The sequence below is a fragment of the Neovison vison genome, chromosome 2, assembly GCF_020171115.1.
Source record: "Neovison vison isolate M4711 chromosome 2, ASM_NN_V1, whole genome shotgun sequence".
Lineage (NCBI taxonomy): Eukaryota > Metazoa > Chordata > Mammalia > Carnivora > Mustelidae > Neogale > Neogale vison.
Genome location: NC_058092.1, coordinates 218,733,017 through 218,760,916, shown reverse-complemented (window position 1 = coordinate 218,760,916; position 27,900 = coordinate 218,733,017). Strand labels below are relative to the sequence as shown.

At 38.2% G+C, this 27,900-nt stretch overlaps 1 long non-coding RNA gene across 1 annotated transcript; it reads right to left on the bottom strand.

The window, feature by feature from the left end:
- Positions 1-1,779: 1,779 nt before the first annotated feature.
- On the bottom strand, positions 1,780-22,482 carry LOC122899005. Its single transcript, XR_006383079.1, has 4 exons — positions 22,138-22,482; positions 18,641-18,818; positions 4,417-4,637; positions 1,780-2,004 (listed from the first exon to the last, which is right to left on the bottom strand). It is a non-coding gene; the product is annotated as an uncharacterized LOC122899005 (long non-coding RNA).
- Positions 22,483-27,900: the final 5,418 nt, after the last annotated feature.

Sequence of the window (27,900 nt, the reverse complement as noted above, 5' to 3'; positions counted from 1 at the left end):
ATGCGCCCTCTGGGCCGCCCATCTTATCACTGAATCTCTTCTAATTCCAGGGGGGGGGGAAAGGCAACTTCCCATGAAGAAGTTATATATTTTCTCTCAATAAATCTCTGTTGTGAGCATATGCTCACTGACATCACCAACACCAGACGTTACTTATGAAGAATCACATTTAGAACATGTACCTCAGGGCATACAACACACTTGCTGAATGAAGATGGGGCCAGGATCTGTTTATTGATTGTTTTGTGCCAGGAATTTTACATTGATTTTAGTGTAACACTGCAAGATAGTTCATTTTATAACTTAAGAGAAAAAGGCTCAATGACATTAATTAAATTGTCTAAGGATATACACCTGGTATGTTACACAGCAGAAATCCCACCGGTTCAATATTTGTTCAACGTTCTTCCACTCTCCATTGCATCAAGATAAAAATAGAAGGAAGAAAGGTAATGCACGCAGGGGTATCTTTATTGTATATGTCAAGGTAAAAAATGCACTGGACAATATTAAACTTTTGAAAAAAAGATTTTATTCAAAGCTATTGCAAAGGGGAAAAGAAGCCAGAACTGTGTCTAAACTCAACTCCACTGAAGCAAACAGCAAACAGTAGTGTTTCAGGAGCTGGATTAGGAGGAGATCATAGGCCATCTGTGTTTGCTAGCTGGCTTTACCCAAAGAAAATGTAAATTTTCTCCTATCTTCAGGGCAGCAGGTAGTTTTACTACTTGGGGAAAGGCAGCCCCAGGGAAAGGTAGGCTCCTCCCTTCCACAGAAACTGAGAGGTGGTAGCAGGACCTTCCTTGATGCTGACATTTCAAACAGATCGCTCCTAGATCCTTCAGAAAGACATTCCTGCCTTGTAAAATAGGCAAGAGACTTTTAAAAAAGATTTACATGTCAAAGAGGCAGAGAAGGATTTATAATTACAACTTTTCAAAAGGAAATGCTCCAAGAGAGGGAAATCAGGAGCCTAGAGGCAGAAAGAATTCAGCACAAAATGTGGTCAAACTGAGGGGAACCCTGAGGAAATGGGTACGAACACATCTGCGTCTAGCTTCTGGCCTCTTCGCCTTTGCCTCTTGTGCCTCATCTTTGTGTACTTCTCTCTCCTCTCACCACAGGTAAAGCATAATATAAAAGACAAATGTGACTCTTGTTGATGAGGGAGCAGGAGGCTGGCTGAGGACAGAGCAGAAGCTGGCGCCTTGCACCCCCTCTTCACCCGCTCCCCTCCATATGTGTAGCGTTCCTCAGGCATCCCTGACCGCCATAAAACGATGAATAGTTAACTTGCAGGGATTGCAGTCCTGCAGAACAGGAATCTCCCTTGCTCTACAGGTATCCTAGAGATCTAAACAGGGAGGTTACCTTACCGATAGCACAAATTTCCAGAGGCAAATAACTCTCATTTCCTGAAGCCCTAATGTCCCCCTCCCCACCATAAACTGGAGGAGACTGAGGTAGAAGGGAATGTGAATGACAGCAGGGTCATAATACCCCACTAAGAATCTCCCAACTATCTTGATGTTAATGCCTGACCTAAAAACGACATTGATCAAGCCATAAGGGCAAGGACTCCCCCCGGCACCTTGTAGGCCCACCTTAGCACGTGAGAGCTCTGTCGAAATCTCCCATCCCTTCACCACCTCCCCTCAACCGCAAGGTATATAACACGTCTACCCTAACAACTCGGGGCGGCCGCATCTCTGCCTGCCCACGGGTCCTGTCCCCGTGCTCTAATAAACCACCTTTTTGCACCAGAGACGTCTTAAGAATTCTTTCTTTAGCCGTCGGCTCCGAACCTCACCCCACCGAACCTGACTTAGGTTCTAGAACTTCATCATTGTGAAAATATAAATGCTATTAATAGCTGATTGGTTTTGTCTGTTGATAATGGCATGAATACCCAGGAGGGCCTTCTCTCCAGGCACTTTCTTCTTTCCTCTATTTCTTAATACTATTTTTTCAGTGAATTCTCATGTCCTCCAAGGCATGGGTTATCTTAAAAAAAAAATGAAAGAAAGAAAGAAAATATGTTGTTATTGTTATTCTGCATTTACCTTTAGATTTTCCCTTGTTACATTTCATTGTCTTTTCTATAATATTCGCAGCATTAGATTTTTAAATCACGTGTGATGTGTGTTTGGATTTATTTTTAGGTATACGTTTTGCTTTCTTATCCAGAGAGTTTCAGTAAAAATGAACTGGTTATCTTGACAAAATTAAGGACTTAAGAGCTTTCTAGTAGTATCACTTTTCACCAGACGGGGCTCTCTCATTTTCCTCATCTCTTCCTCTCTCCCACTTCCTCCCTGCAGCATTCTCTCTCTCTTTCTCTCCCCCTCTGTCTCTTTTATCTCTTCTCTATCTCCACTTTCTCTCTCTTTCTCTCCCTGTCTCTGCCCACCCTCTCCCTCCCATCCCTGTCTATCTCCACTCTCCCTTTCTCTCTCTTTCTCTGTTCTTTATAGTTCTAAACTCTGGTCCACCTCCTATGAGCTCTTCCTTAGGTCGAGGTGAACTCACGCAGAGGTCTACATCAAAGAAGGCAAGATGGGAGCGGACTAACCAGCTCAGGCTGCAGCCTTTGAAACACCACACTGTTTTCACTAATCAAATAATTCCTCTGTGTAAATGCTGTTACCCTGACAATAGGCTCTTGGGAGATGGATATTTGAAAAATGAGCATCCTAGAAGGATATGAGGAGTGAAATGAACTTCAGATTATAATGGAAAATTAGAAGGGGGAATAAACATATCAATAGCAGAGCAGCCCAGGTGGCTATCTGTCAGGGGACAGTGTTATCCGTCCTGGTACATTGAGCAGAAGTGTAAATACTGAAATATTCATGACGAGGATGGATGCAGGGAAGCTGAGTTACAACCCAGAACTCCAGTTTGATGAATGCTTTGCCGCCAGGGTAAAGGGACAGAAGAAATGGGCATAAACAAAGGCAAAGGTTCATCTTTTTTTTTTTTTTAAGCTTTTGCTTTCCATTATACTCACTTATATAACACAATGTCATAAAATAAAAATATAAACACACATGCTAGGTGTAGTATATTGAAACATTCTGTATCCAGGAAAGAGATAGAGTAGGTCTTTCTGTCTTCTAGAAATATTTAGATATTTAGATATTTTTTTCTGAGAAATCAGTGAGGGTCTTGGTGGTGGCGGACTCCATGAGGCCTGCATACAGCCTCAGTGCAACCTTGCTGTCTGGTGACATTGGCACCTTGTGCATTCTTGGAAGCCAGGGTTCAGTTATAAGCATTATACTTAGGCAATGTTTCATCGATGGAATGAAGGTAGATGAGACATCACTCACACACACAATGTGCCAACATTGCCACAGTAAAGACTGGTGAAGGACCCCTCTCAAGGGTCCTCAGGAGTGATGCCCTTTGCTAATCAATATCTCAGTGGCCCTTTGCATTTTACTACTGCTAACATTCAACTAAAGAGCTTTATTCTTCTACCTTCCCTTAAAATGTATTTTTAGAAAGCAAGCTGAGGAAATAGTGACTATACAGGAAATAATGAATACCCTGATTATGTTTCCAAGAAAACCAGCCAACATTACTGTTTATTTATCTCTTCATTATGAAGATATATGAAAAAGGCAACAAACTGTGCTTGAGAATATAAATTGCCTAGAGTGCTAAAAATACTAGTTGGGCATTTACTTAATAAAGGTATCGATGACATGCAAGCTGTTTTCAATTAGACTTTGCCTTTCCTCTCTAAAATAGGGTGATTTGAGTAAACTTCAATAACTTTTATTCAGCACCCAATAATCCAGTCATCCTTATTTTGATGTCACAAAATATTGAAGCTAGAGATGAAACTGTCCAGTACTTACAGTCAAAAACATTTAGTAAATAGATAAATTGGGGTAAAAGGGAACATTCAGCAAATTAATGAAGTAAGGGTCTGCTTATGCATCTCTTGTAAAAGGTAATTTATTTTTCATGTGCTCTGAGTTACTTGTAGAAAGAAAACTTAAGGGAAGTCCTACTGTGAACTAATAAAATATGTGAAGTTAAAACAGAAGTGAGCACAGAAAAATATTTTAATGGCCACTAATGACTTAATTAGGATAGACCATCACACTGTTAACAAATTATTACCCTTGATAGATAGAGGTGTGCCTAATGGACTTGGCCATTATTTTCCTGTGCGCCACACTTGAGATAGTTATTGATCTTGGTTTCCGACACATATTTATGATGCACTTGTCCCCAATCTTCATGTAGCCAAAGAGGCTGGTGGTTCTCCACTGGCCTTTTTTGTACTATTCTCATGTAATTGTCCTTCAGAAGTGCAGTTTGGGAGCCTGTGGTTTTAGCTGACTTTGATGCATGAGTTCCTGGTTGGCTGAATGCAATTGTTCAGAATCAACTGCCCCTTACCATTTAATTTCATATGAAACGGGCCTGCCTAAGGCTACATTTCCTCACATGTCTCTTTCTCTGCTTCTTCTTTGTCATGCAGACATCAGGATGCATGTAAGATGTTCCCTTCTTTTTGTCCACACAGCAGCTCTTTGTTTCTAGATAGACTGAGACTTCGAAGCACAGTAGCTGATACTTCTGGGACTTGGAAAGAGCACCAGCTTTTCTCATTATGTTCACTACAAGAAAATTCAGAGAAGAACTTGTATTCCATCACTTACAAGCATGCAGAAGTTTATCTCAGTCTCTTCTGGGATTGGGTTTTTATATAATGGGGGCAAAAGAGGGAAGGAAGGAAGGAAGGAAGGAAGGAAGGAAGGAAGGAAGGGAGGGAGAGAAGGGAGGAGGAGAGAGAAAGAAGGGAGGGAGGGAGGGAGATAGAAGTTTATATTTTTCTATCCTTGGTGCTTGTTAGCTAGGGCACATTCACAAGTAAGCTGCCCTCCTTAACCCACTCTCAGTTCACCACCCAAGCAAGAATTCTAGAAGGATGAATATATGACTGCTATGATTTGTTTACTCTGGAGAGTCTCTATTTTAAGGTAAAATTTGAAAATGCATCATTTTAATGGTATCATTCCTGCTTTTCAAGCTTTTGGGGAAATCTAAAAGGTGACAGATGGCACAGGTGGGGCTGGGAGCCAAGACATCTACCCCTTCACTATTCACCCACCATTAATAATAATTGTAACTTCTTGACGTTATGAGCTGCTGCTTTCCCATGAAGACATGCTTGATTCCCCTTAAGAGCTCCATGTTCCGGCATTGCTTGCTGGCCTTACTCCATGTAGCTTGCCCAAAAAAGATTTAAGTGAGGGGGTGGCATAGACAGTGACATATACGAAGGCAGCTGATTTGCTTTTTATGGGGTTTTAATGCCAGCGGCTGAGCTATATGTGACTGCGCAACAAACTTTACAATAGAAGTTCTCATCCACACTCTGCTGCTTATTGTTAGCCACAAGAAGCCATTAGGAGCAAGGGCACAGCTCACTGCGGAGATGCCTGCCCCCTGGGGCAATAGAACAGCTACCCCAAACTCCCTGCTCTCTTCTACAAATCCCCCATTCATCTGAAACCCAAGAGATTCAAGAGAAAGTGAGATTCCGATTAAAGGAGATCTCCTGGTGAAAACAAGCGACTTCCTAAAAATTCTCTTGCAGCCTTCAAACCCTAACAGTAACTAGACAAGGCTTACGAAAATATTTCTTCACTTCTGACTTTTCTCTCTCCTCCCACTGTCATCCCTGGTCTACTGGTAACTTAACTCTCCTTTGATGCTTCATAATTTCATGTAACCAGGCCCTCTGTGCCTCTTCTCTGATGTAAAGTATATACCATTGCTGTTAGGATAAAATGACTGCTTTGGGTCTTAGAAGAACATCTGTACTTGTATTTCTAACCATCTCCTGCTCATCTGCAGCAGAAAACCCATTAACTTCTTGAGTCCGCCTGATACAAGAACACCTCCTCTTTCCCTTCGGTCTTCTTCAGTACCCATCATCCCAGGTCCTGGCATTACTTTCTCTTTTGCCACCCAAGCATAGACATTTCCCCCCATTTTGTCCTTTGTCAAATCTCACATCTAATTGTCACCAGTGGTTGTTGACGTTATAGTCAATGTCACTTCCCAAGCTGCCAATGCCTTGCCAATCACAAAAGTTCCTAATGGATTTATCTTCCCAACTGAATTACTGCAAGAACCTTACACTGTTGACTCCAGTCTTGTCCCTTATTGTCCATACCTTACTATCACCAGTATGATTTCACTAATATGCAAATGGAATATTTCTTCCTTGTTTAAAATCCCAGGGGGGATTCTTAAATCGCTGACTGTAAAGCTCAAATACTGGAATTACATACCAGGCTCTTCCTCGTTTGTTCACTATGTTTCTTTATATGCTAGTCTTTCCCTTTTACACTCCTTGGTGGTTCTAAGTCCATGTAAATTGCCATATTTACAAATGATTCTGCAACAGTGTATACCCTGTTTCTTCTTAAAATCTTCACTCAACACTTCTTTCTCTGGAAAAATTAATGCTGAGATCTTGAAACAAGTCTCAAACATCACCTCCTTCTCCCCTTACCTTGTGAACTAATGACTTTCCTTTGCATTGTAATTTTTACTCCTTATGGCAATATTTTCTAATTTAATTTTTTCTGTTGTTTCCATAGAACTAGGAGTTCATAATGGCAGAAATTATATAGAATCAATGAAATGAATTCAATAATAAATGAGGACACTTCCACTTTTAGACAAGAAGGAATGACCAGAGCCAAATTGACTGTTCTGCACAAATAATTAAAAAAAAAAAAAAAAAAACCTGGAAAATAAAATACATGAAACAAAAGTTTCCAAGACAGTGGATGCCAGCAACTGAGGACAGTAAAATAAAAAAATAGATAAGATCAATTTTGATTGATAGCTTGTTGCCTGAAGAGCATGTTCAAACCATGGCACAGTGAGGGGAAACGCAGGGAGAGACTGGTGGTCTCCTTCAGTTGAGGAGCTAAAGTTAGGAGTCAGGAGGCCAAGGAGCTAGCTAGAGTTTAGAGAACAGAATACCAGAGAGGAGACGTCAGCAGAGAGGAGAATAATTAATTATATTTGTTTTGTCTTTTTAATAAATTGTTATTATAAAATGCCCTCCCTATCTCTGATAATATTCTTTGTTGTGAAATTTAATTTTAAAGTATATATATATAGTCCCTTCAGTGTCAGCTTTCTTTTAATTAGTGTTAGCTCATACACCATTTTCCATCCTTTTACTTTTAATTCACTTTTGTGTTTATATTTCAAGCATTTTTTTTCAGCTTTATGGAAATATAGTAGACATGTAACACAGTTACAATATGATGATTTGGTACATGAATATGTTGCAAAATGATTACAACCATAAGGTTAGTAACACATCTGTCACCTCACATAATTACAATTTTTGCTGTGTATATGTTGAGAACATTTAAGATCTACTCTCCTAGTAACTTTCAAGTATTCAACACAGTATTGTGAACTATAGTCACCATAGATCTTAGATTCCAGAACCTACTCCTCCTATCACTGAAAGTTTGTACCCTTTGACCGACATCTCAGTAATGAACACCTGTATCTTGCTTTTGGCTCCAACCTGATAATCTGTCTTTTAATTGGGCTGTTCAAACCATTTAATTTAATGTGATTATTGACAAAACTGAGTTTAAAATCTACCGTCTTCTTTATTTCCTATGTATACATTTGTTGTTTTCCTTTTTTACTGCCTTTTGGTTGGGGGGGCTTCTATGTATACAGATGGTTCTGTCTATAGACTAGGCTGGGGTTTGAAAAATACAATTGTGATCTAAAATGACCCTGTTTGTTACAATTATTTCATTATTAACAACAAAACAAAAGTCAAGTACTTAAAAAATGCTTAAAATCCTGAAAGAAATTATTTGATTTTTCACTTAAAGGAAGGTGGAGCGCCTTTAAGTCTAGCCTAGATAGGAAGGGATTGAAACTATGGTCTTAAAGACATAGATGACAGCGACAGAGACATGGAGATGAAACAGATAGATACAAATAGATAGATATAGACATGGGATGGCTATAGAAATGGATACAGATGTAATTTTGCGATTTGGATCTCTAGGTTGAAGTATATGCAAGATTATAGCTCCATATCTTGCAAGCTTATTTTCTGATATTATAGGAATTTCTCAGGAACACTATTTTGATGTTTAGCACATGATAACTCTTGCTGACCTCATTCCTATCCTCACGTTCTTTTTAAACAAGTCTCACATCCTGTCTTGTTTCTCCCTGATGTCTTTGGGCGGCAACCTTATAGAGTTCAAAGTTGGAAGAGATTTATCTGTTATTTATAACTTTGCTTTCCTCTAAAATAAGTGATCAGAGAAAATCAATTGGAAAGAGTTAGAAAATAAAACTGTGTGTGTGTGTGTGTGTGTGTGTGTGTGTGTGTGTAGGCAATACGATTTCCTTCTTAAAGCCAAAGCTATCTGGGCTGCCTGACATCTTAGTAAGCCCACTGTCAGTGAACCACTTCACAAGTTAAGCACTTGTCTAAGGGGCTGAACATTTGTTGGGAACTGGCATCTGTGTGTATAATAGTGAACACTATTGATCCACTGGTTCAAGTGCTCAGAGTCTGAAAGGGTCAGGGATTATAGAGATTTCTGGAAGGGCTGTGCTGTGGTCATGCTGATTTGCACAGACTACTGAATTTGTCAAGTCTTCTTATAAAGGAAGTATGACAAATTTTATGTATTTATATATTTTAGGGACTACATTGCATCCCCACCAAACTCCTATGTTGAAGTCCTAAGCACAATACCTTAGTATGTGACTAGATTTGGATATAGTGTCTTTAAAGAGGTAACTAAGGTAGAACAAAGTCATATGATGGGGATCTACTCCAGTATGACTGATGTCCTCATACTCAGAAAAGATTAGGACACAGACATACACAGAGAAAAGACCATGAGAAGATACTGGAAGAAATGTCAATGTATAAGCCAAGGGAAAAAAAAATTCCCTCAGAAAAACCAAGACTGACATTTCGATCTTGGACTTCCGGTTTCTGTAACCATGAGAAAATAAATTCCCCATACTTAAGCAGCTCAGTCTGTGGTACTTTGTTATGGTAAGCCTAGCAAACTAACGCAATTTATTTATTTACTATGTTATACTACAGGAACACAAGACCTCTTGTTCAAGTATCACCTTCTAAATATTTGTCCTATTTTCGGGGCACCTTGTTGGCTCAGTCAGTTAAACAGCTGCCTTCAGCTCAGGTCATGATCCCAAGGGTCCTGGGATCAAGCCCACCATCCGGCTCCCTGCTGAGCAGAGAGCCTGCTTCTCCTCCCGCTGCCTGCAGCACTCTGCCTACTTGTGCTCTTTCTCAATCTCTCTGTCAAATAAATAAACAAAATATTTTTAAAAAAAATATTTGTCCCATTTTCTACCAAGAAAATTAAATGGGAAAAAAATAATCCTGGGACAGCTGGATTAATCGATGCAAAAGTATGAAATTGAATCCCTTATTATACCATATGCAAAATTAATTCAACAAAGATTATAGATCTAAATGTAAGAACTAAAAATCAAAGGAGGGCGCCTGGGTGGCTCAGTGGGTTGGGCCTCTGTCTTTGGCTCAGGTCGTGATCCCAGAGTCCTGGGATTGAGTCCTGCATTGGGCTCTCTGCTCAGCAGGAAGCCTGCTTCCTCCTCTCTCTCTCTCTCTCCCACTTGTGATCTCTCTTTGTCAAATAAATAAATAAATAAAATCTTAAAAAAAAAAAAGAACTCAAAGGAAAAACATGTCCAGAATTCAGTTCTGATTGGATGAGGAGAGCAGGCTTTAAGAGGAAAAGATTTAAGTATCCCTCTCCAGTGGCAGGTTGCATGAGTCTAACATTGGGTACAATGTTCCCAGAATTTGGAGCGATCTTTAACTGTAATAGGAGGAAAGGAGAGAGCAATAGAACAGATGAGAGTGGGGATGAAAGCTAAACTTTGTGCCCTGACCCCACATTCATTCATTCATTCATTCATTTATTCATTTATTTATTTATTTATTTATTGCTAAGGCTGAATCTAGAATGAGCCATGGTAAAGATGTGTAGATCTGCATGAATGTAACATTGGGAAGACTTGAGAAAGTGAGAAGACTTTTTTCAAAATGAACATAGGGCTAGGATGTGGTTCTTTGAAACAAAAAAAGAGAGAGAGAGAGAGAGAAAATGCAGAAATTACTGGGCCTGAGCTGCTGAGTTTCACTATTCTTTATTTCCCAGGTCAAAAATTGTGAACTCAAGTGAGCTGTATCACTTTCTGTAAGGTTATCTTTTTGAGCAAACCAAAGACAAAGCTGGTTGGGGTAAACTGTAAGGTCACGGATTACATAGGTTCTGAAGTTCAGTTTTGGGCAGTGAACAGTTTGTCAAGCTCCCATTATTTTCCCGCTTCCTTTTTCTCCATTTTCCTTTCTCTGTCTTTCTTTCTTTCTCTCTTTCTTTCTTTCTTTTTTCTTTGTTAAAAACAGCTCTATTCGGGGTGCCTGGGTGGCTCAGTCACTTAAGCATCAGCTCAGGCCATGATCCCAGGACCCTGGGATTACCTGCATCTGGCTTCCTGCTTAGTGGGGAGTCTCCTTCTCCCTCTCCCTCTGCTCCTCCCACTCCACTCATTCTCTCCCTCTTTATCTCTCAAATAAATAAATAAAATCCCTTAAAAAGCCAGTGAATTAGACACCATTATTAGCCCTTAGTCATTGCTATTATTTTAAATCCTAAAACATACAGCCCTTAGGCATTGCTATTGTTTTAAATCCTAAAACATACATTTTCCTACATGTTTCTTATTGCAGTTAGGGACCTTCTGGAGGAAGTTTTGTCCCAAACTCTTGATGAAATCATAATGACTGACATAAAGACTAGTGTCCTGAAATTTTAAGGGCACCTAGCAGTTACCGAACACTCACAATATGCGAGAACTTGTTTAACAATTCACTTATCGTACCACCCAAGATTCTCAAGCAGTCTTTGAAATATTAAAATGTATATGCCTATTCGTACATATGTATATGCACACATGGGTACATATATGCATGCACATATAGGCATACACATGCAAATACATATACATTATACATGTATAATGTGTATTGTGCATATAAATTTATGTGCATAAGCGAATTATATAAAAACACATCCTAAAATTCTAAGAATTCCATCAGCTATTTTGCTCTATTATTCCCCATATGTACCCTTTTACTTTTACCTACTTCATGGGGAATTATCTTTCTGGCAACCTTACTCACTGGAGATATATAATAAAATTTATTAAATTCACAGTATCCCAGTGTGTAAGGCAAAAATAATAAAACAGGTATGTTCAAGACTCATACCATATCATATATACAGAAATCTGTATATATGGCTTATTATGTCTATCCGCATGGGGCTAGGTGAAGTCGCTCAAAATTACAGGTGTATGTGTCACGAGAAAGAAAGATAGAGAGAGGTTGAGAGGAATGATGATGGATTATTGACCATACCACACAAAAGAGAAGGAAAGAATTGCAGAGCTGAGTATACAAGGTATCCCCAAAAGGATGGAAGTACAGGCATACACATGTCTATCAAGCACATCTTCCATATTAAAATTAATTATTATCATATTATTATCTATGTTTCCAGACTAAATGGATAGCTGATATGCTATTGGGAAACTCAGTTTGTTCCCTCAGTGAATTCCTATTGCTTCTGCTTCTGAAGGTCACACACAAGAAAGTAATTATTATAAGAATTTTTCTCTCATTGCATTTTTTTCTAGAAATGCTTCACAACCCTATATGTGCAAAAACCACTTAACAAAATGTCATCATGAGATTGAGGGTTTATAATTTTAGAAAACATCAACTAGGAGCCCTGGCCACTATGACTCATAAAATATGCAATAAGATGTTTTGAGAAAGATTGAAATACACAGGAAGACTATGTATGCTCTCAGCAGGCAAAATATTGCTGACATTTTAAATAGTAATGAAACCCAAGAATTTAATCAATTTTGCATGTTTAAAGAATAAGCGATTAATTTGTTTAGGTTACTTGGTTAAGTTTTGTGTTCTTACAGAATAAGTTTGAGTATTAAAAGTAAAATAAAATAAAAAACCTAGTGATTATAGAGAAGTAAATAATAGCTGACTTTAAAAAAAAAAAAGATTGATTTATTTATTCGAGAGAGAAAAAGAGTAGAGGGAGTGGCAGAGGGAAAGAACCTCAAACAGACTCCCCATTGAGCACATAGCCTATGATCTCACAACCCTGAGATCATGACCTGAATTGAAATCAAGAGTCAGATGCTCAAACAGCTGCCACCAAGGCACCCCGATATCTGAGTTTTAAAACCAGACTGAGGGTCACCTGGGTGGCTCAGTAGGTTAAGCGACTGACTCATGATTTTGGCTCAGGTCATGATCTCACAGTCATGACCTCTACCCCCAGAAGGGACTCTGCTCTGGGTGTGAAGCCTGGCTTAAGATTCTCTTTCTCCGGGCATCTGGGTGGCTCAGTGGGTTAAAGCCTCTGCCTTCAGCTCAGGTCATGATCCCAGGGGTCCTGGGATAGAGCCCCGAACCGGGCTCTCTGCTGAGCAGAGAGCCTACTTCCTCCTCTCTCTCTGCCTGCCTCTCTGCCTACTTGTGATCTCTGTCTGTCAAATAAATAAATAAAATCTTAAAAAAAAAAAAAAAGATTCTCTTTCTCCCTGTCCCCCTGCCCCTGCCCACTCTATGTGTGTGTGTTCTCTCTCTCTCTCAAAAAAATAAATAAATAAATAAATAAAATTAATGAATAAATAAAATAAAATAAAACACAACCAGACTGAAGAGATATTTGTGCAACAACCGACTTCTTAGCTTCAGTTGTGTTTCACATTCAGAAGGCGAAAGGAAAAGCCCACTAATAGCCAAGTATACTAATACGATCCATGTCCTTAAGGCTGTGCATAAAATTAGGGCTCTGTCCCTGCTTCTTGTTTTAACTGGTGAGATTTAATTAACTATAACACTTCTGAATTTTCCTCAAGAGAAATTTCATCACACTGAACCCCTGAGGTTTAAAAGTGTGGAGGTCTTCTAATGCTTTACTGTATCTCTCTCCCGTGGAAAAGGTAAAGGGACAGGGCTGTGATTCAAGGTGAAATACAGACACACAGGACAAGGCTTAGCATTGACACAATATTCTACCAGTTGAACTTCAGTTTGCCTGAAAATTCATCAATGTCAGGGCAATTTTTAAAAACACTTACAATATACTTTAATATTCTTGCATTAACATTTAGCTTGTAATTAGTCATTCAGTAAGCAAAGAGTGACTTTAATGATTAGACAGTTTCTAGGGTCAGGTGGGCAATTCTTCCATAAGCTTTTATATGTTCATTCATGTCATAGTTGTTATTTATTTAAGGAGGAGGAAGGGAGGAAGAGAGAAAGGGGAGGTGAAGGGGAGAAAGAGAATGAGAAGTACTGAAAAATGTTGGACACAAACAGAAACATGAGGTCCTTTGGGAAGGAAAAATATTTTCTTAAGCTGAAGTAGCTGAAGAAGAGAGAACTCAGTTTTGTGAGTGCCCACACCTTATTGACAAATATTCCCTAGATTTTGTTGAACTACTCCCCAGTGATCAGAATTTCAGCTATCGTTTAGGTGTATTTTAAGGTATTGAAATATGCCGTTTCCAAAAATTTTGAAATAGTTGTCTACTACTATATTTTCTTCACTGTAAAGTATAAAATCAATACCTCTGTGCTATCATAAGCTATGTAGTCTAAGTGTTCAGGATATTGTAGAAATATAGATGTTTGAATAAATTTCTAGAAGGTTGAGTACAGGATGCCTGGGTGGCTTAATCAGTTAAGCGTCTGCCTTCAGCTCAGGTCATGATCCCAGGGTTCTGGGATAGAGTTTCCCATCGGGGAGGGGGTGGTCCTTGCTCAGCAGGGTGTCTGCTTCTCCCTCTGCCTGCCCCTGACCCTGCTTGTATGCACGCTCTTGCTCTCTCTGGCAAATTAATAAGTTTCTTTTTTTTTTTTTTTAAAGACTGAGTACATGTGTAGATAAGGAATTTTAACCTGAGGTTTTGAGGGGACTAGTGCTAATTTGCCAACATGTGAGGACGGTGACTCAGACTGGTTGAAATTCACATTTGGGGCTGCTAATCTCATAGGTGGGAAGACTTGCTTAAGATTCTCTTTCTCCCTGTAAATAAGATTTGGATTTTAGTCGTAGGTTAGATGATATATCAATTTGAAAAGTCGTAGGTTAGATGATATATCAATTTGAAAAGGGACCTAGCTGCCATTTGCCTTGTTGTGAACTCTGGCAAACAGTTTCTTAACATCACAATTTCTTGAGTGCTTTCACAATGTATTTTATCAATCTCTTCTAATTATTCATGGATCTTCTCTGTGGCATTTTTTTGAGTCCTAATATCACTATCTGTGAAATCCTGGTTCTACTTCTCATTTTATTCAGGAGTTTGTAAAATTACCTATATTTTTCTGGCAGAAATATACTACTTTATTAAAGGCAGACACTATACTCACCTTTAAGTTATAAAGATCAAGTGAAATAATATATGTCTAATGTTAAAAATGAGATCGGGTCTCTAAGAATATGACAGAATAGCTATTATTATCATCACTGATACATCATAATGGCCTTTCAAAATCATCTCTTACTGGAGACAACAAATAAGTTAACTATAAATTCATCTGTCCCAATGCTAATTGATCAATTGCTTACTCCTAAAATAAATACCTAACAAAGGAGAAATATGTTATTTCAATTTTTTTAAAAGATTTTATTTATTTATTTGACAGAGAGAAATCACAAGTAGGCAGGCAGAGAGAAAGAGAGGGAAGCAGGCTCCGTGCCGAGCAGAGAGTCCTATGCGGGACTCGATCCCAGGACTCTGAGATCATGACCTGAGCCGAAGGCAGCGGCTTAACCCACTGAGCCACCCAGGCACCCCATTATTTCCATTTTTTAAAAGATCTTTTAAAAAAGGTCCTTTGGAATTATAGGAGTTGCAATTTTCTCCTATCTTATTGCTGTCTAGTATATGTTTCACATGGAGGAAAAAATACCTATACAATATAAGGGAGCATGAATTTTGACATAAGCATGTCAAAACAGTCCAGAAAAATGCAAACTCTACACTGATATATTATTAAAGATTAAATATTAATGTAGAAATTACAACTTATGTTATCCAAGATTACATAAAACCTTCAATTTCTTCTTTACTTTATAAGGAACATATTAGAGTTTGTTTCCCTTGTTCTAATACTAGAGTAGGTCTTATTGGAATAACTCTCCCACAGATAAATATAAATTCTTAGAAATATTGTGTGTTTTTAAAAACTCTCTAAAGCCAGGAGAAAGCAAAAAAAAAAAAAAAAGTGAACAGAAACTAGAAGAAAATTGAATCTTGATATAGGAATTACAATGGGAATCATTTGCATTGCTGCAGCATTTCCCCTGGGCATCTATCCCTTATAGTTAGAGCATGGGATACTTGAAATGCAAAGATAAAGCAAGAGTATTAGTGGATGGAGACTTTAGAAGACTGGCTCTAAGGCCACAAAATAGACCAGAAAATAAGGGTGAAATTCCTAGAAAGGACCAAGACTCAAGAGTGAGAGGAAGAAGGAATATCCGTCTGTAAACTCAGTCTAGCTACATGACTGACCCTGAAATAACCATCACTAGGGGAATTGTCAAGGGACCAAGTTCAAGTTATAAGGTAAAAGGACAAGGGAATTAAACAGAGGTTTCAATTGCTTCCCACTATAGAGGCAATAGAGTTTGCCAGTCAAAATTAGGTTACCTATGTATCATAAAAATTTCTACTATATAACTACAAAAACTAGGTATACAATAAAAAATTACTAGACATGCAGAGACACAGAAAAAACATGACTCAAAGGCAAGGGATAAAAACAATCAATAGAAAGTGACCTTGAGATCTCTTAGCTGTTGGAATTTGCAGAAAAAGATCTGAGAACATCTATTATAAGAACATTCAAGGATGTATATCCAAAATAAAATTAAAAAGTATGTTCGGCATGCAGGATGCCATGTGATATCTCAGTGCACAAATGTAAACTATAAAAATGTCAATCTGGAAACACTAGAACTACAGAGTTTATTATCTAATAAATAAAGGAATAAATATAGAAATCATTGTACATGTTGGTTAATATAAATATTTCTATTGCCCAGTTTGGTCCACTGAGAGGGCCGATAAGTAGTAAAACCGTAATAGCAATAAAAGTACCTAGAACCCAGATGCTGGTTTCTAAATATCATTCTCTATAAAAGAAACCAGTGATCCTTGAAAAATGGTTGGTTTGAGATCTGGGGAAAGGGGAACTATGATAATCTTGTAGCATCTACTAACTCAAAAGCAAATGGATGCTTGCAGTTAGAAAAAGGATGAACATATACCAGAAAAGATGAATGTATACCAGAATGGCAAAGCTGCACCAATATGAACAAAATAAACACCAGCAGGATTGGATTATAACACCAGGAATAAAATAAATATGAGTCCCTATTGATGTAAATGATTAAATAAATAAATTATGATGGAGAGGGGATTTATCTGCCTTTTATAAGAATTCCGAATAATAAATGTAAAGCAATGAGGGAAATGAAAACTTACCACTAGTATATCTCAGTAATAACTATTGCAGACAAGATCCTCTAGGCAAAACTTTAAGAAAAAACCATACAACCTACAAGTATTTCTCATCAAGTATTAATTACTGTGGTGTCTTTAATGTTTGTTCACAAATTGTTAGATATTCCTCTCTGCAAATAGTAGAGTTTAATTCCCTCCCACTTGAGTGTGGGCTGGATTTAGTGACTTACTTCCAACAAATACAATATGGAAAGGGGAAAAAATTACTGTAAGGAAATCTTTGGGGGAACTGAGCAGATTCCACCTTAACTAAGCTATCAGATTGAAAGTCACCAATAATAAGTCACGCTGAAGTGATTTCAAAAGGACACTGAAGCTTACCAGAAAGTAATTCCAATGGCCAAAGTCAAAACAATATACATAGCAAAATAAGTAACATGATATATATGTGTATACATGTATGCACACAATGTATATAAACATTATACATATAATATAGGCATATATATATATGCATACAATGATATGATATAATGAAAAGAGCACTCAACTTCTATGGCATTTTTTCCCCTGTATACCTATATCCCCAGTTTAATCATAAGATACATTCAGCCAAATCTACCTTGAGAGACATTCCTCGAAATACCTGACCATTACTCTTAAAAAGTATTAAGGTCATGAAAGACAAAGAAAGCCTTAGAAATCATCACAGATTGGAAGAGATTACATAGACATGAAAATTAAATGTAATGTGGTATTCTGGATTGAATTTTAAAATAAAAATATGTTACATTAGTGAAGAAAGTTTTGAAATCCAAATAGTGTGCAACTCAATTAATACTGCTATTAGTTTCTTAGTTTTGATAACTGTATTATGCTTATATAAGATGTTAATATTAGGGAAACCGGGGTGACAGATGGATAGGAATTTTCTGTACTATCTGTGAAACTCTTCTGTAAATTTAGAATGATTTAAAATAAAGTTTATAAAAGAAGACAAAGTTACCTACAAGAAAGATACCTTAGAACCAGTTAATCTTTCATATAGTTGCTTGACTCTAAACCCTCCCTCTAAAGGAATTTCACTGAACAGAAATGATGGACATATATTTTCGAAAGTATAGCACTACTTTTTATGAAGTGAGTTGAAGACTTCTGAAGTTTGAAATTCTGACTAAGGAACATACTGTGGTTCCCATAACCTTGCTTGTCCTTCCTCTCTGCCAACCACATATGTATGAGGTGAGTACATACATATGTATGTGGGTGTGTGTCCACACAAATGTTGGGAATGCTCCAGACACATGGGCATTCAAATTCTACACTTTCACATTGAAAAAAAGCATATGTTCAGTGAGGGGCACCTGAGTGGCTCAGTTGGTTAAGCCTCTGCCTTTGGCTCGGGTCATGATCTCGGGGTCCTAGGACCAAGCCCCGCATCGGGCTCTCTGCTCAGTGGGAAGCCTGCTTCCCCCTCTCTCTCTGCCTGCTCTGCCTACTTGTGATCTCTCTCTGTGTCGAATAAATAAATAAATAAAATCTTTAAAAAAAAGGAATATGTTTAGTGATTAAGCAGATAAATGTATTAATTAATTAATTGAAAGTAATTGAGTTCATGTCTCTATAATTGTCAGAAATAAATCAGAGCATGTGGCAAGACTATTTAACCTAAACATGAATTCTGAGATGGAGCATTTACCTAGATTAATTAATGGTTCTTTCTGAGATAAGTAAAATTTAAAGCAAAGATGTCTCCACCTCAGGCATGCCTTCAACAAATACGAACCATGTTGGTAAACAAAACTCCCAGAGCCTGGCCTGCCCTCACAGAGCATATATTGTAGCTGGGTGTTGGATTTCATGGAAATGAAATAAGGAACACATTTTTTAAATATGTGTATAAATTCAGTTCAGACATCATAAAACAACTGTGAAGAAAATAAGACAAGATCAGGTAAGAAAGACTTACCATGGATATATTGTTAGACTGAGTGGCCAGAGGAAATAGGTGTTTCTCCGCTATGAACTCAGCCTTTTACACTCTTCTCTGTGATGTTGGGGCTGGAGCTCTGCAAACTGTATTTCTTTTCCAGCTGCTCCTTATTAGGCTCTGCCAGTAAGTGGTACCGAGAGGAATCTGAATGTCTCTAGAAGGGAAGAGACACACTCCTTTCTATTGCTTTCAACATCATCTCAGCCAAAGTTTGCCACCGTGGTTGTGGGAGCTCATCCTAGAAGCAACAGTTCATTATAGTATCCAGTAATTTCCTTTATTCCCCACCCTCCATAGTGAGCTTCATGACATCCCAGTAAGAAACCAGCACCAGCTGTCTGCCAGCCCAGAGATTTTGATGGATGCAGACTAAACAGGCCCAACAAAATTTTGCTCTCTCTAGCCAAAAGACCACGGAAAGGACATTCTAGCAAGACAGAAAGCTCGTAGACACTAACCATGCTACTGCAGTCAAACGCCACCAAGGCTAAGTGGAGAGCTGAGACTTCTACTTTGAAACAGGCTCAGTTTTTCAAGGAAACTTCCTTTGACACAGTCTACAGCAAATGTCCATTATTGGACAAATGGGTTGTGCTGTATTTCTGTCAATTAAACTTTATCATTAAAGTATTTTTTTCCATGTTCTCAGATATTATCAGTAATTCTGGTAAAGGAAAATATATAAGCCTGGTGTATTTTTTATATAACATATTATCCCTGTAAATTAGTAACAAATGACATGGATAAACATTCGTGGAACATGGGTGAGTTCATACACTGACTATAAATTCTTTGAAACAGGACCTGTTTTATACCCTTTCATGTAAATCAGGATTTCCTAACTTTGGCGCTACTGACATTTTGGGGCTAATAATTCTTAGTTGGGGGCTGTCTTGTGCATTATCGTATGTTCAGCAGCTCCCTTGTAATGGATGCCAGTACCATCATAGCTGTGATGACCAAAATGTCTTCTGATGTTGCCAAATATCCCCTAAGGGGTAAAGTTTTCCCTCTGTTAAGAAACACTGTTGTAAATGAATCTGTGACGTAGTGCTGTGGTCAGTATTTCAAACAGAAAATGGAGAGACAGTTGCATGAGCATTCTTCCACCTCAAGCAATGGTATATGCAAGAATGACTATCAGGATAGCTATTGAAAGTAGGAATTGTGTCCCTGTTCTGCTGGGGTTAAGGACACACTCCCCCAAAACATGACGCCTTGTTGTGTGTTAAGCTGAAGGAGTTTGAGAAGATGGCAAAAGCCCAAAGGTCTTTCTGACCATTCCCTTGCTATTGTCCCCTGAAGTAGGTCCTAAGACTTTCATGTGAGAGATGCCCTCTATACCCAAAAGAAAGGAGCATCCTTCTCTCCAAGATGAAGCAACATGAAAAAAGAGTTGAGCAGTAGGGCTTGTGAAATCTTCCGTCTTTTACTGTGCTTAGCTCATTATGTTCGTTCTATTATGTCTCCATGGCTGTCAACTCTTCATCAAACCTAGCATAAGCATTCTTCAGATCTTTATTCCCTTATGAAGGCTCCCGTGTTAATAAAATTTAAATAAGTGAATGCACTTTTCTTGGTGAATCTGTCTTTTTCAGTTTAATTTCAGACCCTGCCAGTGACGTTGGGAGGGTGGAGGCAAACTTTTTACCCCTCTACAGATCTTCTCCACTGTCTCTCCAGGGCCTAGCACATAGTTACAACCAGAAATTGCCTAGGGACTAATGAAAAAACAAATGAGCAGCGATGACAATCTTTAGCTTGCCAGTGGGACTTGAAAGTTGTCTTCGCATTCTTTATGGATATGTTCAATGAGAGGAAGTTAGACTTGTTGGGTTTAATGGTAGAAGTTATCCCAGAACAAGTGTAATCTGAGACAGGAGAGTACAGTTCCAAATAAGGAAAAATGTCATCTCTGCTGACTCAGTTTTCTCTCTCAGTATATTCTTGCTTCTCTGGGGTAGGAGTCACATATTCCTTGATCACTGTTATGTTTCTTTGTTGGAAGAGTGACTGCTAAATAGGAGATAGTTAAAAGAAAAAAATTACATACATTCACAAGTAAAAGAATTCAGAACTTTTCAAATATAAAAGTAGTGAGTTCCCCATCATTGGAGTTATTTTCACACTCCCCAAATGATCACACACTGTGGATCTCATCACAAGGATGCAGGCATCAGCTAGGGGTGTGAAAGTATGTGTGTATGTGTGATATGGAAGACTTTTTTGGTCTAGTCTGACCATGATATTTAAGAAGTCCATTAAATGTATGCACCTAATTTGCCTACTCTTTGCAAAGTTCTTAGGGAAATCTGCCCCACCAGCTATGAAGCAATCCTCAAAAAATGAAGCTCTTGGGGCACCTGGGTGGCTCAGTGGGTTAAGCCTCTGTCTTCAGCTCAGGTCATGATCTTAGGGTTCTGGGATGGAGCCCACGCATCGGGCTCTCTGCTCAGCGGGGAGCCTGCTTCCTCCCCATCTCTGCCTGCCTCTGCGTACTTGTGATCTCTCTCTGTGTGTCATATAAATAAATAAAATCTTATAAAACAAACAAACAAACAAAAAAAAACCCTGAAGCTCCTTGGACCATGTGAGATGAGAGAGCTAGACCTCTTATTCTAGGGCCATGAAATGAATCTTTCACCATAGTTTAAAGACATTAAAAAGGCTTTTTCCTTTATTTTCCTTTCAGGTTATCTCACCCTATTACATAAATCTCAGCATGTTCCGTTTTTCCAAACCTGTGGTAGGAGCCTGCCTTCCTGGAAGCTAACTGAACAAAATTTTCTTCTTCTATGGTGGCTGATTATTGGGTTTCTGTCAGGGAATGCAATATGGAAGGCAGGCCATAATCAATAAAACTTATGTTGTTAAATGTTCCTGAAGTGTTGCTCCGAAGTGCCACACAAATGTTCTATCCTGGGATGTGTGAGTATTCTCTTCCTTGTGGAAGCATTAGTGGAGTAAACCAAGAGCAGTAACATCAGTGGCTTTAGGACCTCCTAGCTCCTGGGGCACCTTTTTCTAGGGATGAACCCACACTGGTTGAAATTCTTTTTCTGGTGGAAATACTCCTGTTATTGAAAGGCATTCCCAGAGCAGCACTGTCTGTTGCCACAGAAGAGCATCTCGGTTTTAAAAATAGCACCTGCTGAGTTTTTCTTAATCTGCCTGGAAATGATTGTGTGCCATTTGGACATTTGCCTGTTTATTTCATCTCTCATGCACATATTGCTCCATAGAAACATAATTTCCTGTTTTCATTTTTTCTTAATTTAGAAATATTATCAGCTTTCAAGTGAATAGAAAGAACCATTCGTAATAAATAATGGTTTCAGAACGCTGAAAAAAAATCTGCAAAGGAGACCGCTGTTGATGAGAAAAATGGTACACAGTACTTTCTAGTGCCTCTGATTAAAAGCCGGGGCTTGGATGACCAGCTCTTTCTGCTGTGCTGCGGTGTTCTGACTTACCCATGGCAGAGGTGACCTTTTGAACTTCGGTCCTGCACCTAGGCTTGAAGATGCCTTGAAGCTTCAGCTGTTGCTGCTTTTAAATTCCTGCACCCCTGTGTGAAGAAACCGGAGCTTGCAGGCCCCCCACCGTTGCCACAGCTGACAGCCTGCCAAATGCCAGACTTGGGAATGACTGGATCCCAGTTCACCCAACTGTTAGCCAATCTGCCAGCTAGAGCCAGGTGACGGCGGATTTACGGGGAGCCCAGCTGAGTTCAACCCCAGGCATGGCACAACCGACTCATTATTGCGAGCTAAAAAATAGGGGGTTGTTTTAAGCCACCAAATCTGAGGATGGTTTGTTACATAGCAAAAGATCACTGATACAGAAACTGCTTCATAGAAACAAAGACATACAGTAACAGATGTAGATCTTGTGCCTATTTTCTGACTCCTCTTGTAGACATAAGCTTCATAAAAGCAGCAACCTCATTTTTCCTGCTCATGGCTGTGTGGCCAATAAGCAGGACAATACATGAGAAACAGTTAATGAATTCAATTTAGTGGCAAATACTTTGAGCATGACACGGTCTTAATCTTACAAGATTCTGTCCTCCTGTATACTCTAAGAAAACGGCTGTCAAGGGGCAACCTCTAGCCTAGTCAAACCAGAAGATTTCACTCCTGGGTGCAATTTGAATGTTCCTCTCATCCTGAACTACAACCGCACAAAGAACGGTATCGGGCAGGCAGTCTCCCTCTCTCTCCCTTTCTCTCTCTCTCCTCCTCTCTCCCTCCTTTTTGTCTATAAAGTAGAACTTAACCTACCGTATGCTTTACTCCAGTAGTCTGATAGTTAATCAGTCTTAGCAACTGGTGATAACTGGTTTTATAGCTGGGCTGCTGTCAACCAGAATATTTAAAGATGCTTGTCTTTGGAGAAAATGGTTTTCTCTAAGATGAAAATATGATAGTGATGTAAGAGATACAGCTCTCAGTTGTGGTTTAAAATTACTGTGTTTGTAAATAAGAATAATACCATGCCCACGTTCGGCGCTAAGCTTCTCTTGAATGGATTGTGGTTTGGGAGACAAGAAGAGCTAGGTTTTATATTTCCTTGATTAGTTATGGCAGATAGCAAAATAGTACCCTGACACAGTCACAGAAGGCAGCAGCAATCTTGTAAACTCTATAAACACAAAAAACCCTGACAAGTCTCAAGCTAACATCAGATGGCTAATGTCAATGTACACTCAGGGAAAATAAACAAACCAAAACAAAACAAAAACAACCTATAGTCTAAATCAATTGGGGGGGGCGAGAGTAAAATATACCTTCACAAAATGCTGAGCTTAATTGATAATTATTAGTTACAGGCCATAGTTCACGAATTCATATTATAAATATGTTTATATAAGAGAAAGAAAATGACACATTGATGTTTCATTTAGTTAATAAATTCACATAAGGAAATTAGTTGAAGGCTGATTGGTCAACTTCTATCATTTTCCTACAGAAAGATCTGAATGTTAAAATATTACTGATATTTGCGAATATTCCAATTAGTAAGCCGTCTACCCATACCATGCATCTCTGAATTTGAATCCTCAGATCAGCAGCCTCCAGAAAGGAAGATTTGAAAATGAACACTAATTATTTTACTGCCATAGCAAAGACATGTATAGACAGGGTTAGAAAGGGATAATCACTTTTTTTTTTTTTTTGGTCCATTCACTTAGCAGTTGTTTAATGGCTGATGCCATTTAATTATGGTTAGGAGGAGGGCTGAAGAGAGAGGGAAGCTAAGAAAGTTGGATAAAGAAGCCAATTAACCACCCCTCTCTGTTCTCTGTGTTGTCCAATACCAGGAACACTAGCTGTGATAAGGAGAGATTTAACTATATATTAATGGGCACTAAGTAAAAATAAAAATTCAGTTGTTCTTCATTTCAAGGGCACAGTACCCAAATGGAGCTACTGCTTGACCTTTTAGACACTGCAGATATGGAACACTTTCAGAATCTCAGAAAATTACTGGACAGCACTCTTCTAGAGTATGATTTCTTGAGTCTCAAATGTCATTCAAGTGAAAAATTATGTATTATAGTTGAGTATGGGCACAATTTTTATTTTGTATTCTTCTATCCACATTATTACTATTTATGAGCATTTCCCAAGTATTATCTAACAAGAAGATGTTTCCATATGCACTTGAGAAGATTGTGTATTTTGCTGTTTTGGGGATGAATTGATGTCCATTGTATCTAGTTGATTTATCGTGTGCTTCAGGTTTTCTATTTCCTTTTTGGTCTTCTGCCTGGTTGTTCTTTATATTATTAAAAGTTACTCGGACTTCTGCTTTTGCTCTAAGATTTAAAGAGTTTGGAAGTCACCATATCCATCCTACAACAAGAAAAAGGTAAACAAACTGAAAATCAGCAACTGCTAAATGCATCAGAGACCTCAAGTCTCAAAACAAACAAATGGACCAGAAACTGGAGAGAAAGATAAATACAGGGAGTTGGAGCATACTAGGAATTGAAATTGCAGGAGGCAGAAACTTATGGGAAAACTTAAATGGTAATCGACAAATTTCTGGAGGTTAAGCATGGACTGGCTTGAGAGTTAGAGACCCCTGGGGGCTCAGTCTTGAGGAGTTACTCACTTTTGTGTTTTACCTCCAGGAGTGTAACCATGTTCTTACAGTGAAGACCAGAGTAAAATTTCCTGTGTTTCCATCAGAAGTAAAATAAAAGTAATCATTTAAAAATATTCCCAGAGTGTTCCTTTCTCACTTTCCCTGAAGAGAAACAATTTCAGCAAAGCCTAATTAAGGTATAGAAAGGGAAATATTCAATTCCACACGCTCCACACACTTCATACCTTTTTCTATATTCTGTATTCTTGTCATGTGTGGCCATTGAAATCTCTGCTTAGGAATCTTAACAGTTGGCTAAGAACTGAACAGAGATTGCATTGAAATCCTTGAACCAGAAAATCTCCCACCCTTTGCTGCTGGCTTCTGTGTGTGTTAAGACACAACTTCAGGATTCCAGAAGTTTAAATCTCTGCATTAATCTTCATCCATTTCTTATGCAGGGTCTGAAGGTCAGCCAGAGATGAAAGATTTGAGCTTCCTTAGATTTTTTTTTTCCCCTGTGGATGAGCAAATCTTTATATATGTTTTTGGCCTTCTAGATCCCTAGGAATATGTCAGAGTTTTTTTTTTTTTTTTTTTTTTTAAATCAGTAGACATCTCATTCTCCAGATTTTCATTCTAAGTTTATGATCTAGCTTCTTTGACCCAATTTATTCACCATTTCAAGTAGCCACAATGTTGAACAATTGCTGCTACTTGTTTTCAACAAACATATTAGAGATAAGGCTTTCCTCCGTGAGAAAGCTCTGAGAACAAGACTAGCTCTATGAATGGAACTTTTTCAATGAGTTCCCAAAAAGTCAACTTGTGACAGGTTCTTAGGGATGACAATTTTGTGCAGTACTACCAAATCTATTCTACCCCCTCAGTTGGTTGTTAGGCTGCTGATTTTCACAATCTCCATTGTTTCTGAAGCTACTAGTTTTCAAGTTTACCTTGGACCTGTGGAGAGGGGTATGGGAAGACAGTGAGTTACAATACTGCACATTGTTTCGTTCTTTCTGAGAGTTAGCCATTTTTCTTAAATAAGGGCTCCACAGATTGCTGTAATACTGGTTAATTTCTGGAGTTCTGAAAATTTGACTTGCCAAATTTTACCAGTGTTCTGATTGGTGCTATGGAAGATCTTGTTTTTGGCAATTCTCACTCTATTATTCTAGGTTTGTTTCTCATATTATTAGCTTTTAATTTAAAATATCTAGAATTGGGTGCCTAGGTGGCTCAGTTGGTTGGGCAACAGCTTTCAGCTCAGGTCATGTTTCTGGAGTCCCAGGATCAAGTCCCACATCAGGCTCCCTGCTCAGCAGAGAGTCTGCTTCTCCCTCTGACCCTGCTCCTTTCATGCTCTCTCTCTCTCATTCTCTCTCTCTCAAATAAATAAATAAAATCTTTAAAATATCTAGAATTAAATAACTACAATTAATGTGTATTCAACCAAAGTCTAGTAGGTATGGTTCAAACCACAGTTTTTCATCTGTGTCACGCATACGGGGACTTTCCATGTAGGGATTAATATAAGGAAATCCTCCCCAAATTCCTTGACTATACGTGACTTTCATTTGGAAGATTTGTTTGCTTGTTTGTTGTTTATGGGACGAGTACTTTGTAAAATACTGGGAAATGCTGGGATAAGCAGATCTTCATTATTCTCACTAGGTATTTAGAACTGAATCATCAAGGAGTCACTAAATAACAATGTAGGAATTTTACCTTCTCAACAGACCATGTATCTTTTATGTGCCAGGTAAAAGTTTGTTGCCCATAATCAAGAGGATGGGTTGATGATAAGGGAGGGCCCAACTGTATTCTCAACTCACCACCTACAAGTTTAATATTTTACTAAAAATCAGATCTCATGATAATAGGAAAGCTTTCTCTGATCACTTTAAGTAATTGAAAGGACAATTAAATCACTCAAAAGATTTCAAAGGGATTTTAAATCTAATAAAAGGGATAGAGACAGTGAACACTCAGAGAGTCATCTGTGTTGCCAAAAAGTAATTAGAATATGTTAATAATTTATCCCCTGATTAAAACTAATATTTATCAAACACCTAATATGTGAGAGAAAATATGCTACCAGGACCAGCTAAATCATTTGAGAGGTTAAAAATAAAAATGTGGGCTCATTTATTCAAAACTATCAAGAATTTGAAGTAAGCAACAGCACTTTATAAAAACCAAGGGTAGGACCCTTCTAAGAATGGAGGCTTGTGTGATGGCATAGATTGTATATTCAACATCTGGCCCATTATGATAGGCACACTCATAAGTAGTATCATATTTAATTAGGTAAACTTTTTATTCTCTTTTATGGGACACTTAACCTTCCACAAATTAAATGTTTGCCCAAGTTACAGAGCTTGCAGATGGTGGATTTTGGATGGGAACCCAGGGTTTCTGGTTTCAATCAGTCCTTTCCAGACTGCCAAATGACAACATCAGAAAATTCAACTTATTTTTCTTGATAGCTAGAAGAAGGGACATCAGAGCAATACATGAAAAAGTGATGTGTTTGCCAATAGGAAAATAAATTGCTGAAATAAAATATTCTATAAAACATGTGGTAGAAAAACAAGAAGCTTGTTAATGAAATAATAATCATTAGTAAATGTACCTGTTAAAAGTTAGGAATTGAGCAAAGTATTCTTGCAAGTTATTGTGTCTTTCAGTCCACATAATGACTCTATGATCAGTGCACTAAGATTACTATCCTCAATTCACAAATGAATTCACTGAGGTTTATAAAGAATAAATTATATATGTAAGAACACAGAACTTGGGATTTACATTTGAGAAGCATAATCACTACATGATATTCCCCTTGGTTGGAGTCAGGAGATCTGACTCCTAGTTCTGGCTCTCTCAGAGGGTCAGGTTATAAACTTCAGACAAATCAATGACCCTTACTTGGCTTTTGTTTTCTAACGCTGGATTAAATAGATGCTGAGATCTTTTGTGCCTCTCAAAGGCACTGCTTCTATACAAATGAAGCCAGTAGTATAGGAAACAGTATTTTTTCCTAAATTTCAACCCAGTTGAAATAATAAACACGTCTCACAACTAAGTACGGTTGCATTGATTGCTCTTATGTTTTGTCTACTGTGTACTATCGGCATAGA